Raw genomic sequence first — 13,661 nt, forward strand, 5'->3', positions numbered from 1 at the left:
CCAGGAGGGGCAAAGTTTCCCAAACCTCAAAATGCCTATAAATACACCCCTCACCACACCCACAAATCAGTTTTACAAACTTTGCCTCCTATGGAGGTGGTGAAGTAAGTTTGTGCTAGATTCTACGTTGATATGCGCTCCGCAGCAGGTTGGAGCCCGGTTTTCCTCTCAGCGTGCAGTGAATGTCAGAGGCATGTGAAGAGAGTATTGCCTGTTTGAATTCAATGATCTCCTTCTACGGGGTCTATTTCATAGGTTCTCTGTTATCGGTCGTAGAGATTCATCTCTTACCTCCCTTTTCAGATCGACGATATACTCTTATATATATATATATACCATTACCTCTGCTGATTTTCGTTTCAGTACTGGTTTGGCTTTCTACAAACATGTAGATGAGTGTCCTGGGGTAAGTAAGTATTATTTTCTGTGACACTCTAAGCTATGGTTGGGCACTTTTTTATAAAGTTCTAAATATATGTATTCAAACATTTATTTGCCTTGACTCAGAATGTTCAACATTCCTTTTTTTCAGACAGTCAGTTTCATATTTGAGATAATGCATTTGAATCAATCATTTTTCTTACCTTAAAAATTTGACTTTTTCCCTGTGGGCTGTTAGGCTCGCGGGGGCTGAAAATGCTTCATTTTATTGCGTCATTCTTGGCGCGGACTTTTTTGGCGCAAAAAATCTTTTCTGTTTCCGGCGTCATACGTGTCGCCGGAAGTTGCATCATTTTTTGACGTTCTTTTGCGCCAGATGTGGCGTCATTTTTGGCGCCAAAAGCATTTAGGCGCCAAATAATGTGGGCGTCTTTTTTGGCGCTAAAAAAATATGGGCGTCGCTTTTGTCTCCACATTATTTAAGTCTCATTTTTCATTGCTTCTGGTTGCTAGAAGCTTGTTCTTTGGCATTTTTTCCCATTCCTGAAACTGTCATTTAAGGAATTTGATCAATTTTGCTTTATATGTTGTTTTTTCTCTTACATACTGCAAGATGTCTCACGTTGCATCTGAGTCAGAAGATACTTCAGGAAAATCGCTGTCTGGTGCTGGAACTACCAAAGCTAAGTGTATCTGCTGTAAACTTTTGGTAGCTGTTCCTCCAGCTGTTGTTTGTATTGAATGTCATGACAAACTTGTTAATGCAGATAATATTTCCTTTAGTAAAGTACCATTACCTGTTGCAGTTCCAACAACATCTAATGTTCAGAGTGTTCCTGATAACATAAGAGATTTTGTTTCTGAATCCATTAAGAAGGCTATGTCTGTTATTCCTCCTTCTAGTAAACACAAAAAATCTTTTAAAACTTCTCTTTATCCAGATGAATTTTTAAATGAACATCATCATTCTGATTCTAATGATTCTTCTGGTTCAGAGGATTCTGTCTCAGAGGTTGATGCTGATAAATCTTCATATTTATTTAAAATGGAATTTATTCGTTCTTTACTTAAAGAAGTTTTAATTGCTTTAGAAATTGAGGATTCTGGTCCTCTTGATACTAAATCTAAACGTTTAGACAAGGTCTTTAAATCTCCTGTGGTTATTCCAGAAGTTTTTCCTGTTCCTGGTGCTATTTCTGAAGTAATTTCCAGAGAATGGAATAATTTGGGTAATTCATTTACTCCTTCTAAACGTTTTAAGCAATTATATCCTGTGCCGTCCGACAGATTAGAGTTTTGGGACAAAATCCCTAAAGTTGATGGGGATATTTCTACCCTTGCTAAACGTACTACTATTCCTACGGCAGATGGTACTTCCTTTAAGAATCCTTTAGATAGGAAAATTGAATCCTTTCTAAGAAAAGCTTATCTGTGTTCAGGTAATCTTCTTAGACCTGCTATATCATTGGCTGATGTTGCTGCAGCTTCAACTTTTTGGTTGGAAACTTTAGCGCAACAAGTAACAGATCATGATTCTCATAATATTATTATTCTTCTTCAACATGCTAATAATTTTATCTGTGATGCCTTTTTTGATATTATCAGAGTTGATGTCAGGTTTATGTCTCTAGCTATTTTAGCTAGAAGAGCTTTATGGCTTAAAACTTGGAATGCTGATATGTCTTCTAAATCGACTCTACTTTCCCTTTCTTTCCAGGGTAATAAATTATTTGGTTCTCAGTTGGATTCTATTATCTCAACTGTTACTGGTGGGAAAGGAACTTTTTTACCACAGGATAAAAAATCTAAAGGTAAAAACAGGGCTAATAATCGTTTTCGTTCCTTTCGTTTCAACAAAGAACAAAAGCCTGATCCTTCATCCTCAGGAGCAGTTTCAGTTTGGAAACCATCTCCAGTCTGGAATAAATCCAAGCCTTCTAGAAAAGCAAAGCCAGCTTCTAAGTCCACATGAAGGTGCGGCCCTCATTCCAGCTCAGCTGGTAGGGGCAGATTACGTTTTTTCAAAGAAATTTGGATCAATTCTGTTCACAATCTTTGGATTCAGAACATTGTTTCAGAAGGGTACAGAATTGGTTTCAAGATAAGACCTCCTGCAAAGAGATTTTTTCTTTCCCATGTCCCAGTAAACCCAGTGAAAGCTCAAGCATTTCTGAAATGTGTTTCAGATCTAGAGTTGGCTGGAGTAATTATGCCAGTTCCAGTTCTGGAACAGGGGCTGGGGTTTTATTCGAATCTCTTCATTGTACCAAAGAAGGAGAATTCCTTCAGACCAGTTCTGGATCTAAAAATATTGAATCGTTATGTAAGGATACCAACATTCAAAATGGTAACTGTAAGGACTATCTTGCCTTTTGTTCAGCAAGGGCATTATATGTCTACAATAGATTTACAGGATGCATATCTGCATATTCCGATTCATCCAGCTCACTATCAGTTCCTGAGATTCTCTTTTCTGGACAAGCATTACCAGTTTGTGGCTCTGCCGTTTGGCCTAGCTACAGCTCCAAGAATTTTTACAAAGGTTCTCGGTGCCCTTCTGTCTGTAATCAGAGAACAGGGTATTGTGGTATTTCCTTATTTGGACGATATCTTGGTACTTGCTCAGTCTTCACATTTAGCAGAATCTCATACGAATCGACTTGTGTTGTTTCTTCAAGATCATGGTTGGAGGATCAATTCACTAAAAAGTTCATTGATTCCTCAGACAAGGGTAACCTTTTTGGGTTTCCAGATAGATTCAGTGTCCATGACTCTGTCTTTGACAGACAAGAGACGTCTAAAATTGATTTCAGCTTGTCGAAACCTTCAGTCACAATCATTCCCTTCGGTAGCCTTATGCATGGAAATTATAGGTCTTATGACTGCTGCATCGGACGCGATCCCCTTTGCTCGTTTTCACATGCGACCTCTTCAGCTCTGTATGCTGAACCAATGGTGCAGGGATTACACAAAGATATCTCAATTAATATCTTTAAAACCGATTGTACGACATTCTCTGACGTGGTGGACAGATCATCATCGTTTAATTCAGGGGGCTTCTTTTGTTCTTCCGACCTGGACTATAATCTCAACAGATGCAAGTCTTACAGGTTGGGGAGCTGTGTGGGGGTCTCTGACGGCACAAGGGGTTTGGGAATCTCAGGAGGTGAGATTACCGATCAATATTTTGGAACTCCGTGCAAATTTCAGAGCTCTTCAGTCTTGGCCTCTTCTGAAGAGAGAGTCGTTCATTTGTTTTCAGACAGACAATGTCACAACTGTGGCATACATCAATCATCAAGGAGGGACTCACAGTCCTCTGGCTATGAAAGAAGTATCTCGAATTCTGGTTTGGGCGGAATCCAGCTCCTGTCTAATCTCTGCGGTTCATATCCCAGGTATAGACAATTGGGAAGCGGATTATCTCAGTCGCCAAACGTTGCATCCGAGCGAATGGTCTCTTCACCCAGAGGTATTTCTTCAGATTGTTCAAATGTGGGAACTCCCAGAAATAGATCTGATGGCTTCTCATCTAAACAAGAAACTTCCCAGGTATCTGTCCAGATCCCGGGATCCTCAGGCGGAGGCAGTGGATGCATTATCACTTCCTTGGAAGTATCATCCTGCCTATATCTTTCCGCCTCTAGTTCTTCTTCCAAGAGTAATCTCCAAGATTCTGAAGGAATGCTCGTTTGTTCTGCTGGTAGCTCCAGCATGGCCTCACAGGTTTTGGTATGCGGATCTTGTCCGGATGGCCTCTTGCCAGCCGTGGACTCTTCCGTTAAGACCAGACCTTCTGTCGCAAGGTCCTTTCTTCCATCAGGATCTCAAATCCTTAAATTTAAAGGTATGGAGATTGAACGCTTGATTCTTGGTCAAAGAGGTTTCTCTGACTCTGTGATTAATACTATGTTACAGGCTCGTAAATCTGTATCTAGAGAGATATATTATAGAGTCTGGAAGACTTATATTTCTTGGTGTCTTTCTCATCATTTTTCCTGGTATTCTTTTAGAATTCCGAGAATTTTACAGTTTCTTCAGGATGGTTTAGATAAAGGTTTGTCCGCAAGTTCCTTGAAAGGACAAATCTCTGCTCTTTCTGTTCTATTTCACAGAAAGATTGCTAATCTTCCTGATATTCATTGTTTTGTACAAGCTTTGGTTCGTATAAAACCTGTCATTAAGTCTATTTATCCTCCTTGGAGTTTGAATTTGGTTCTGGGGGCTCTTCAAGCTCCTCCTTTTGAACCCATGCATTCATTGGACATTAAATTAATTTCTTGGAAAGTTTTGTTCCTTTTGGCCATCTCTTCTGCCAGAAGAGTCTCTGAATTATCTGCTCTTTCTTGTGAGTCTCCTTTTCTGATTTTTCATCAGGATAAGGCGGTGTTGCTAACTTCTTTTGAATTTTTACCTAAGGTTGTGAATTCCAACAACATTAGTAGAGAAATTGTGGTTCCTTCATTATGTCCTAATCCTAAGAATTCTAAGGAGAAATCGTTGCATTCTTTGGATGTTGTTAGAGCTTTGAAATATTATGTTGAAGCTACTAAGTCTTTCCGAAAGACTTCTAGTCTATTTGTCATCTTTTCCGGTTCTAGAAAAGGTCAGAAAGCTTCTGCCATTTCTTTGGCATCTTGGTTGAAATCCTTAATTCACCATGCTTATGTCGAGTCGGGTAAAACTCCGCCTCAAAGGATTACAGCTCATTCTACTAGGTCAGTTTCAACTTCCTGGGCGTTTAGGAATGAGGCTTCGATTGATCAGATTTGCAAAGCAGCAACTTGGTCCTCTTTGCATACTTTTACTAAATTCTACCATTTTGATGTGTTTTCTTCTTCTGAAGCAGTTTTTGGTAGAAAAGTACTTCAGGCAGCGGTTTGTTTGAATCTTCTGCTTATGTTTTCATTAAACTTTATTTTGGGTGTGGATTATTTTCAGCAGGAATTGGCTGTCTTTATTTTATCCCTCCCTCTCTAGTGACTCTTGCGTGGAAAGATCCACATCTTGGGTAGTCATTATCCCATACGTCACTAGCTCATGGACTCTTGCTAATTACATGAAAGAAAACATATTTTATGTAAGAACTTACCTGATAAATTCATTTCTTTCATATTAGCAAGAGTCCATGAGGCCCACCCTTTTTGTGGTGGTTATGATTTTTTTGTATAAAGCACAACTATTCCAATTCCTTATTTTATATGCTTTCGCACTTTTTTTATCACCCCACTTCTTGGCTATTCGTTAAACTGATTTGTGGGTGTGGTGAGGGGTGTATTTATAGGCATTTTGAGGTTTGGGAAACTTTGCCCCTCCTGGTAGGAATGTATATCCCATACGTCACTAGCTCATGGACTCTTGCTAATATGAAAGAAATGAATTTATCAGGTAAGTTCTTACATAAATTATGTTTTTTTTACAAAACTGTAGTCTACCTCATTACTTGTCAGGTCAATGTAATCAAGTGCTGAGTGTCTGTTTGGGTGTCTGTGTCTGAGTGTGTTTGTGTGTTTCTTTGCGGCTAGAGTGTCTATATGTGAATCCTTATGTGTGAGTGTTTGTGTGTGTTTCAGTGTATGGGTGAGTCTGTGTGTTTTTATGTTACTACCTTTACAACATTTCCAAGTTTAAATAGACACTTAAGAATAAAGTGCAAATACGTTTTAGTCACTTGGTCAAAAATTGCACATGTCAAAGGAGGGGGGGGGGCTGATCAATGGTTAAGTCAGGGGCCCCAAAATTTCTAGTGGCGGCCCTGAGGATCATCATCAGTTTCTAAGGTTTGCCTTCCTGGACAAACATTATCAATTCGTGGCTCTCCCCTTCGGGTTGGCCACAGCACCCAGAATCTTCACAAAGGTTCTAGGGTCTCTTCTGGAGGTTCTCAGACCGCGAGGCATAGCAGTGGCGCCTTATCTGGACGACATTTTGATCCAGGCGTCAACCTATCATCTGACAAGATCTCACACGGACTCAGTCCTGTCTTTCATGGGTAAACTGTTATCAACATAATAGTTACCATTGAACTTGCAACCCATTAACTTAAAACTCTCTGGATTAAGGGGCAATAACTGAATGCTGATACTATGTCAATTTTTGATAAAAAAAGCTCCCTTACTCAAGGCACGCACCATATGCACTGCCCTGTCAAAAGACTGGTATTCAACTGATGAATCATTTTTAGCTATTGCATCATTTACTGACTCTTCCCCAGGGTAAGATAGGTGTTGGATCATCCTGTACTTGCCCTGCTCCTTCTTTGGGACTACGCCTAAGGGACACACTCCTAAATCCTCATTCAGTTTTTCTTTAAATGGGCCTGTCATCCTCCCTAATTTTACCTCCTTGTCCAATTTCTCTTGCAGCACCTCTGGGAACTCTATGGCTGACTTTAAATTTCTCGCCTTACCTGCCCCTTTCACCTCAAATTGAATTGGTACCACAAAACCCTCAGACAAACCATGCTCTAGAAATTTTCTATCCTCTGTTCTCATATGCCTGTAATTCCTGTAACAACCTATCTATTTTCAGCAGTGTTTCGGACAACCCCCAATCCAACTCCACTGCTGTTATTACCCTGCTCTCGAAAGGAATACCTGGGCCCATTCACATTGCCCCTTTTACAATCCACGCCAGGGTGACTTCCGTTACAATATCTACACACATGCCTATATTTACAGGAATTCCCTCTATCACACCTCTTATTGTAAAGACAAAATTATTTTTCTGCCATAGAATGGTGTTCATCACCTTATATCCCCTATGCAACCCCTCCTCCTAGTGACATCACGCATATTAATTAATCCAGGAGAAGCATGACCAGCTGAAACTGTAAACCTGGCTTACTCCCCCACTCCTTATCTGGTTACCTAGCTTCTAAACAATGTCCTACCTTAAAACAACAAACCACCCTTACTTCCCTTCGCTAGCAAAGTAAATCCCTTAAGCTGTTCTCTTTGTATTCTGTGAGTACACTGTACTAAGGAATTTAAACTTTAGTTTTCCATTCCCTGTAATCCCATTAATTTATAACCTTCCCTTCTCCCGACTTATTTTCTTTAATTAATAATAATAAAGACCGACACAAAAGTTTAGTGTTCTCTCCCCTCCATTAGATATTTTGTTTGTTAGAATATCTCAGCAGTGTATTCAATAAATATTAGTACAGTTTAGGAGTGCCCTCCTAATTAGATTAGTTATGGATTATAAATATTAATAATTAATAACAATACAATTTTCGTCAGCAATACCTCCAATTCATATAGTAGAATCTTAGCAGTGCACTCCAGAAAAATGTTATATAATCTCAGTAGCGCACTCCAAAATAACACTATTTGAAATATTTAGCAATTAATGACAATAAGATTATTATCAAATATTAATATTTAATCCCAAATTAAATATTTCCTAATTTCTGAACAGGTTAAAAACACAGTAATTATATGTATGCAGTAAATAGAATATTGATTGTGACCAGATATATATTAATTGATTATTACCATATTAAAATTATAATATAAAGCAAGGTATAGAAATATTTAGATTAATTTATATTCAAATAAATCGTCTGTATCCTGGATATAGTCACAATATTATTAGTAATGAACTTTAAATCAAAATGAATTAACTATCAAATATCGCAATTTAATGTTACTAGATGGAACAATTTATAATTCGCCAGTAACATTAACCCATTTGGCATATGGCTTATTTAACTACGCTTTGCTAGCAAATATCCAAAACCTAATAGAATTTCTAAGAGGTATAATATAGCTATCTAACCAAATTAGTCTTATATGACTTAAATAATCAACCAGAGCAATTTATGCCTTATTAACAATTCAATATATCAACCAGTACAGCCTTAATAAGTCTGATCTAGCCACAATACAATTTCTAAAACATTTACCAGGAAACTAAAAATTAACATGAGTATAAAATACAAAAAACCCATTTCACAGTGATAAATGTACTAATGCTAGTATAATTATTATATAGGACACACTAATATATTTAATATTAATTTATAGACATAAAAATACAGCTTTAAATCACAGCTTCAGCTATGCTATTTAAAGAAAGCTTAAGCTGTAGTACCTATTTATACGTTACCAGCTAGCAATTTAGCAATGATTGAGACTTCAGCATCCAAAGTTCTTTCACAATTTTTTAGCAATTACACTGTTCCTTGGAGCCATTTCTGCAACAAAGGAAAACTGCTCTGTTCTGAAACAAGGAAAAAAAACAAAGTTTAGTGACCACTTCCTGTTGTCTCCTTCCCTATATCCCCTTTGCTCCACTCCTCCCCTTGTCTTGTCCAATGGCCTCTCGCTGGCCCCTGCCACTCCTCTCAGGTAACCCCTCTTGGCACACCTAGCCAGCCTATTGTTCTTCCAGAAGCCCCTCCCTTAGGCCGTTCCTCTCATATGCATTCAATACACTATTTTTTCCATGAAGGTATTTTGAGTAATTACATATCAAAGTGCTGTCTTGGGGGCATTAACTGTAGGCAGTACATATTATCTTAGTACATGTAATAAAAGGAACGCTGATGCTAAAACCTTTCTATCCACCTTGCATTATTATTGTCTTTTTCCTCTATTGTTATATCCACTGTAAGGTTTCTAACTAGTGTTTTTCTTTAATTGAGAGGACTCAACTGCTTTATATATATATATTTATACAGGGGTTGTATACGCTTTTATTACACATTTGTAGTAAGTTTAAAGTATAAAACACTTTGTGAGGGGGCAGAGTTAACTACAGAGCCGAATGGTCGCAGAAGTAAAGAGCTCTGCAAGCATTTAGTGAAAAATAATAGTTTTTAATAATTTATCAAAGGTCCTACCTCTCCAGACCTTCCTTACGGACTGACTCTGACCATATGGTGATAATTGTGCAAGTGGCCATTTATATTCTGTGCCTGTAAGCAGTATCCTACCAACGTAAGGCAGAGTCATCACAAAAGACACCGGAGGGTCGGGGCTCCGGTGTCTGCACCACAGGATCGGGTCTATTTGGCCTATTTTGGAGGAAGATCATGGCAGACATTCAGCGGCTGTTAACAGCCCACCCTGCCGCAACTAATCTACAAGCCGGCCCTCTCCGCTTCCGGCCTAAAGCCGTGTGCCAACCGTTCCTGATCACCAGGTTCTGGGGGGGCTCCCCCGTGACCGTCCCTACTCACCTGCTGTGCCCAAGGGGATAGTGCCGGTGCGACATCTGAGCTGCCGGAGTGGCATGAAAGGCCACCATCAACAGGGTGTGCATGTTCCTCCATTACACCACCGCCAACAAGAAGGCTGCCTGAGGGTCACCTCTGGGGCTGGGTTTTTGGATCCTGTTCGGGCTGCAGAGAGAGGTCGGAGGTAAGCCGCGAGGAGCAGATTAACGTGTAAGGGAAGCCGTTAACTAACGCCATCTTTTTTCTACGGCCTCACATTTCTCCCCATTCCAAGCCTGGAAGCCTACTTGCAGGTGTTTTATATGAAGCAATCAACTTATCCGAGCTTTCATCTTACATCCAGGGAGGCCATTCATTTGATCATCACTTAGGCCAGTCTGGGCCCTCATATCACTCCACAGGCCACATCATTCGTTGGTGTACTTCGGAGGCCACATGGGTGATTTCCCGGTTAGGCTGTAACTGTTCAGCTATCTAACCCATGATAAAGGCCTGCTCCTTTGCCAGATCATCTGAGGTCTCGTCACACAGGGGTAAGACTTTATTTTCTACCAGATCTAGACGTGTCCCCATTCCCACAAAGTTTGTGGCAACACCTTGGGCCTTTATACATTTTAATTTGAGGCCTACTCACTAGCCTACAGCTCACCAACCCAGCCTCTTATCCTGGTCGACACTTGGTCTTTCTGGCCCCACTTCACGTCCCCTAAGACAGGGTGGATAATTAACTAAACCCCGCCTATAAGCCTCCCAACTTAATCCCTGGGGGAAGAGGAAATTCTATCTTAATTGGGATGCAGCAATAGAACTACCCAGTAACATAGGAAGATTAATCATATAACTACGCTTTGTATTTGCTGGACAGCTCCTTACAGCTAGCCAAGCTCTCATATAAGCTATCCTGGACTTGGAAGTTTTGACCATATAAATCATTCTTGCATTATAGGAGCTGCTGCATCAGCTAAATTGTTCTTGGCCGTCTCACCCAAGTGTAGTGCCATTATTTTACCTAACTTAACATTTTTCTTTACAGGTTGCTAATATTAGGATGTGTGCTACCATCTTCTATACTCTGTGCTATGTTTGTTTTATGTAAAGTTACCCTTCTTTCACCAAACCACATGCACGCTTAGGTTACTGATCACACCTCTCAGATAAGATTTAGGCCCCTAGCATCTACAGGTGCCTCCTTGCACCTACATCCTTAACCCAGGGTTCTGGAATTATAACTATACCTCTAATATATTACACTTAGGGTTTTGCCCCTCCCTAGGAGTTTGAAGCTGTTTTCTGGTCTATAGCTTCTTACCGATTTGCCCCTTACACACAGCCTATTATCCTACATTTGCATTACACTATTCCATACACTGCATAGGTGAGATTTTTGCACCCCACCGTCACTTGAACTTGACACACCATTAGCGGGCTTCCCACATACAGGCCCTGGGCTCAACTTATTTTAAACTATCTCCCAACTCGGACTGCACGTATAAGAAGGGGATTTGTCTAAAGCTAAGCCCTTCACTGATAATAATTAGTTATAGGAGTGTAGTGAAACGTGCACACTGGGGACAATCTGGGCCCTCTTCAGGCCTTAACTCAACATAAATATACATTGGAGGAGTGAGAGCTTTACTGGCCTTTACGGATCTCCCCACAACTTATAAGTGCACTACCTGTTTGACCTCCCTATACAAGGTAATTGAAATTGTGAAATTGTTCATTTCTTAACTGTAAGTGTGTTCCCCTCGGGACTCCTCCTTTCCGACCCAGCTTGTCTAGGTTGGTCACTTCCACTACCACTTTCCCCTTTTAAGTCGTATCCCCTGTTCCCTGAGTCTTGAGGGGTCCCTTTGGCCCTTGCTGAGTGATAGGACACTTGTACAAGTGGAGACTGAGATTATAGTGTCCGTTTCAGAGCATTTAAGTTGTTCTTGTGTTGGCTCACTCACTAGGCTCCTATGTCTTATAATTTGCCTACAATGCTTGGTAGTCTAATAATGAAGTAATGTAGACCGTAAATGTGACATCCCTTCCAGCCCCGCTCTAAAGGTATATGAGGAAAGCGATACATCTGAATGTACTTGTGCAACTAACTTATGTTTCCTTTATTTTGTGGTGTCTATATCTCTTGAGTGTGTAAAATTTAACTACCATTCTCTCCTCTGGTTGTTGGAAACTTGTATAAAATGCCTCACACAGCTAGAAAGCACCTCAAGTCCACCCCCAAAGCCAAAAAAACAGTCTTTGATCATTTCTCACAAGCGTCCAGGGAGCCGGCTATGGAACCTAATAGGGAGTTGAGCGAGCCAGACTCTCAGGATGAGGAATCTTTATCTAGTTCCCACTCAGTGGCTGCCTCTCAGCACTTCATCACAGAGTCTACTCTTAAGAAGCTCCTGACTACTCAGACCCGTTCCATCACCCAGGAGATCCAACGTAGCTCGGCTGAGCTCAAGAAGGAAATTTCAGAGATTGGAGAAAGAGTGGATGCCTTGGAGCGTTAGCAGGATGACTTAGCTGTGGATAAATCTAATGTACTGGCCTATTCTGAGAACCTGGCCGAGCAAATTTCTCAGTTAGAGTTCAAACTAGCCAATGTAGAGGACAGATCTAGACGCAACAACATAAGATTCAGAGGCATACCAGAATCTGTTGCACCTTCTAAATTACAAGAATACTTACAGGCTCTTTTTCGAGAACTTATTGGTGCCCCTGAGGGTCTAACATGTACTATGGAGCGGGCACATAGAGCGTTGCGCTCTAGATTGGTAGCTCAGGACAAGCCGAGGGATGTTATTCTGTGCTTCCATAGTTTCCTGTATAAGGACCGGCTGATGCAGGCCGCTTTTCAAAAGCCAACACTGTGCGACAAATTCAGAGAAATTCAACTTCTTCCGGATTTATCCGCCTATACTCTCCAATAAAGGAGACAGTTCCAACCAGTCACCTCTGCTTTGCGCAAAGCTAATATCAAAATACAGATGGGGTTTCCCTATGAGACTCTTTATTACTAAAGACAACCAGACAGTTGTGGCCTCTTCGGTCTCTCAGGGAATCTCTCTTCTCACGTCATGGGGTCTGCTTCAGGAACCTCTAGCAGCACAGGCTCCAGCTCAACCCACACTACGAGCTTCGACTCCGGAGTGGGCTACAAGAGAGCAGAGACCGAAACGCCCCAAGTTGCAGCAACCCCAAGATTCTTCTGGACATTCTGGTACTGCCACCTGATTATATTATGATATCAATGGGGCCCCATTGGACTCTGATTCTACTTTCTCACTAAAGTTGCACTAATTAAGCAAATAAGTTTACTTAAATGTTCAGAATGGTTTCTTTAAGGGACTTAGAAATGAACCACTATATTATACATGTTAATGTTTATATATCTCTTTGTTACTGCACGTTTTATCTGTTTAGTTCGCATCTAATGTTTGATATTTACCGATGAGAAGTTTTGCATGTTAGAGCGGGGCTGGTATTCCGGCCCTATTACCTTAACTTTGCTTCCAAGCACTAAGTTCTCCCCCCCCCCCCCCCCGACTAAGAAACCCACTCCAGGGTTCTTCTGAGGTGGACTATTTCCACCGCACTTAAGGTACTTCCCAGTGCCTCTTTCATCCTTTCCCCCTTCTTCCCTACCTCTCCTTCCCCACACTCTATCCTAAGTAACATATACAACTTGCACAGATTGCCTACTCATAGCTATATATGACCCGACCTACACTTAGATTTTTCACTCACAATGCCAGAGGCCTTATTTCTCCACACAAGCGCAGCCTCCTGCGTTCTTATAACCCTGACATTGTCTTCCTGCAGGAAACGCATTGGTTAATAGACAAACCCCCCAGACTCTCCTCCAAGTCGTACACCCACATAGAATATGCCCCTTTTTGTAAAAAAGCCAGAGGTACAGCTATCCTGCTTCATAAGCGCATCGCCTTTGAATCCATACAGACTATCAGGGATCTGCAGGCTAGATACATAATAATGATTTGCAGACTAAACCACGTGCTTTATACGCTGGCCTCTGTATACCTCCCTAATACTCACCAGCCCAAATACCTGAAACATATTCTTCACATGATAGACCAAA

The sequence above is a fragment of the Bombina bombina genome, chromosome 2 (genome assembly GCF_027579735.1).
Source record: "Bombina bombina isolate aBomBom1 chromosome 2, aBomBom1.pri, whole genome shotgun sequence".
Classification (NCBI taxonomy): Eukaryota; Metazoa; Chordata; class Amphibia; order Anura; family Bombinatoridae; genus Bombina; species Bombina bombina.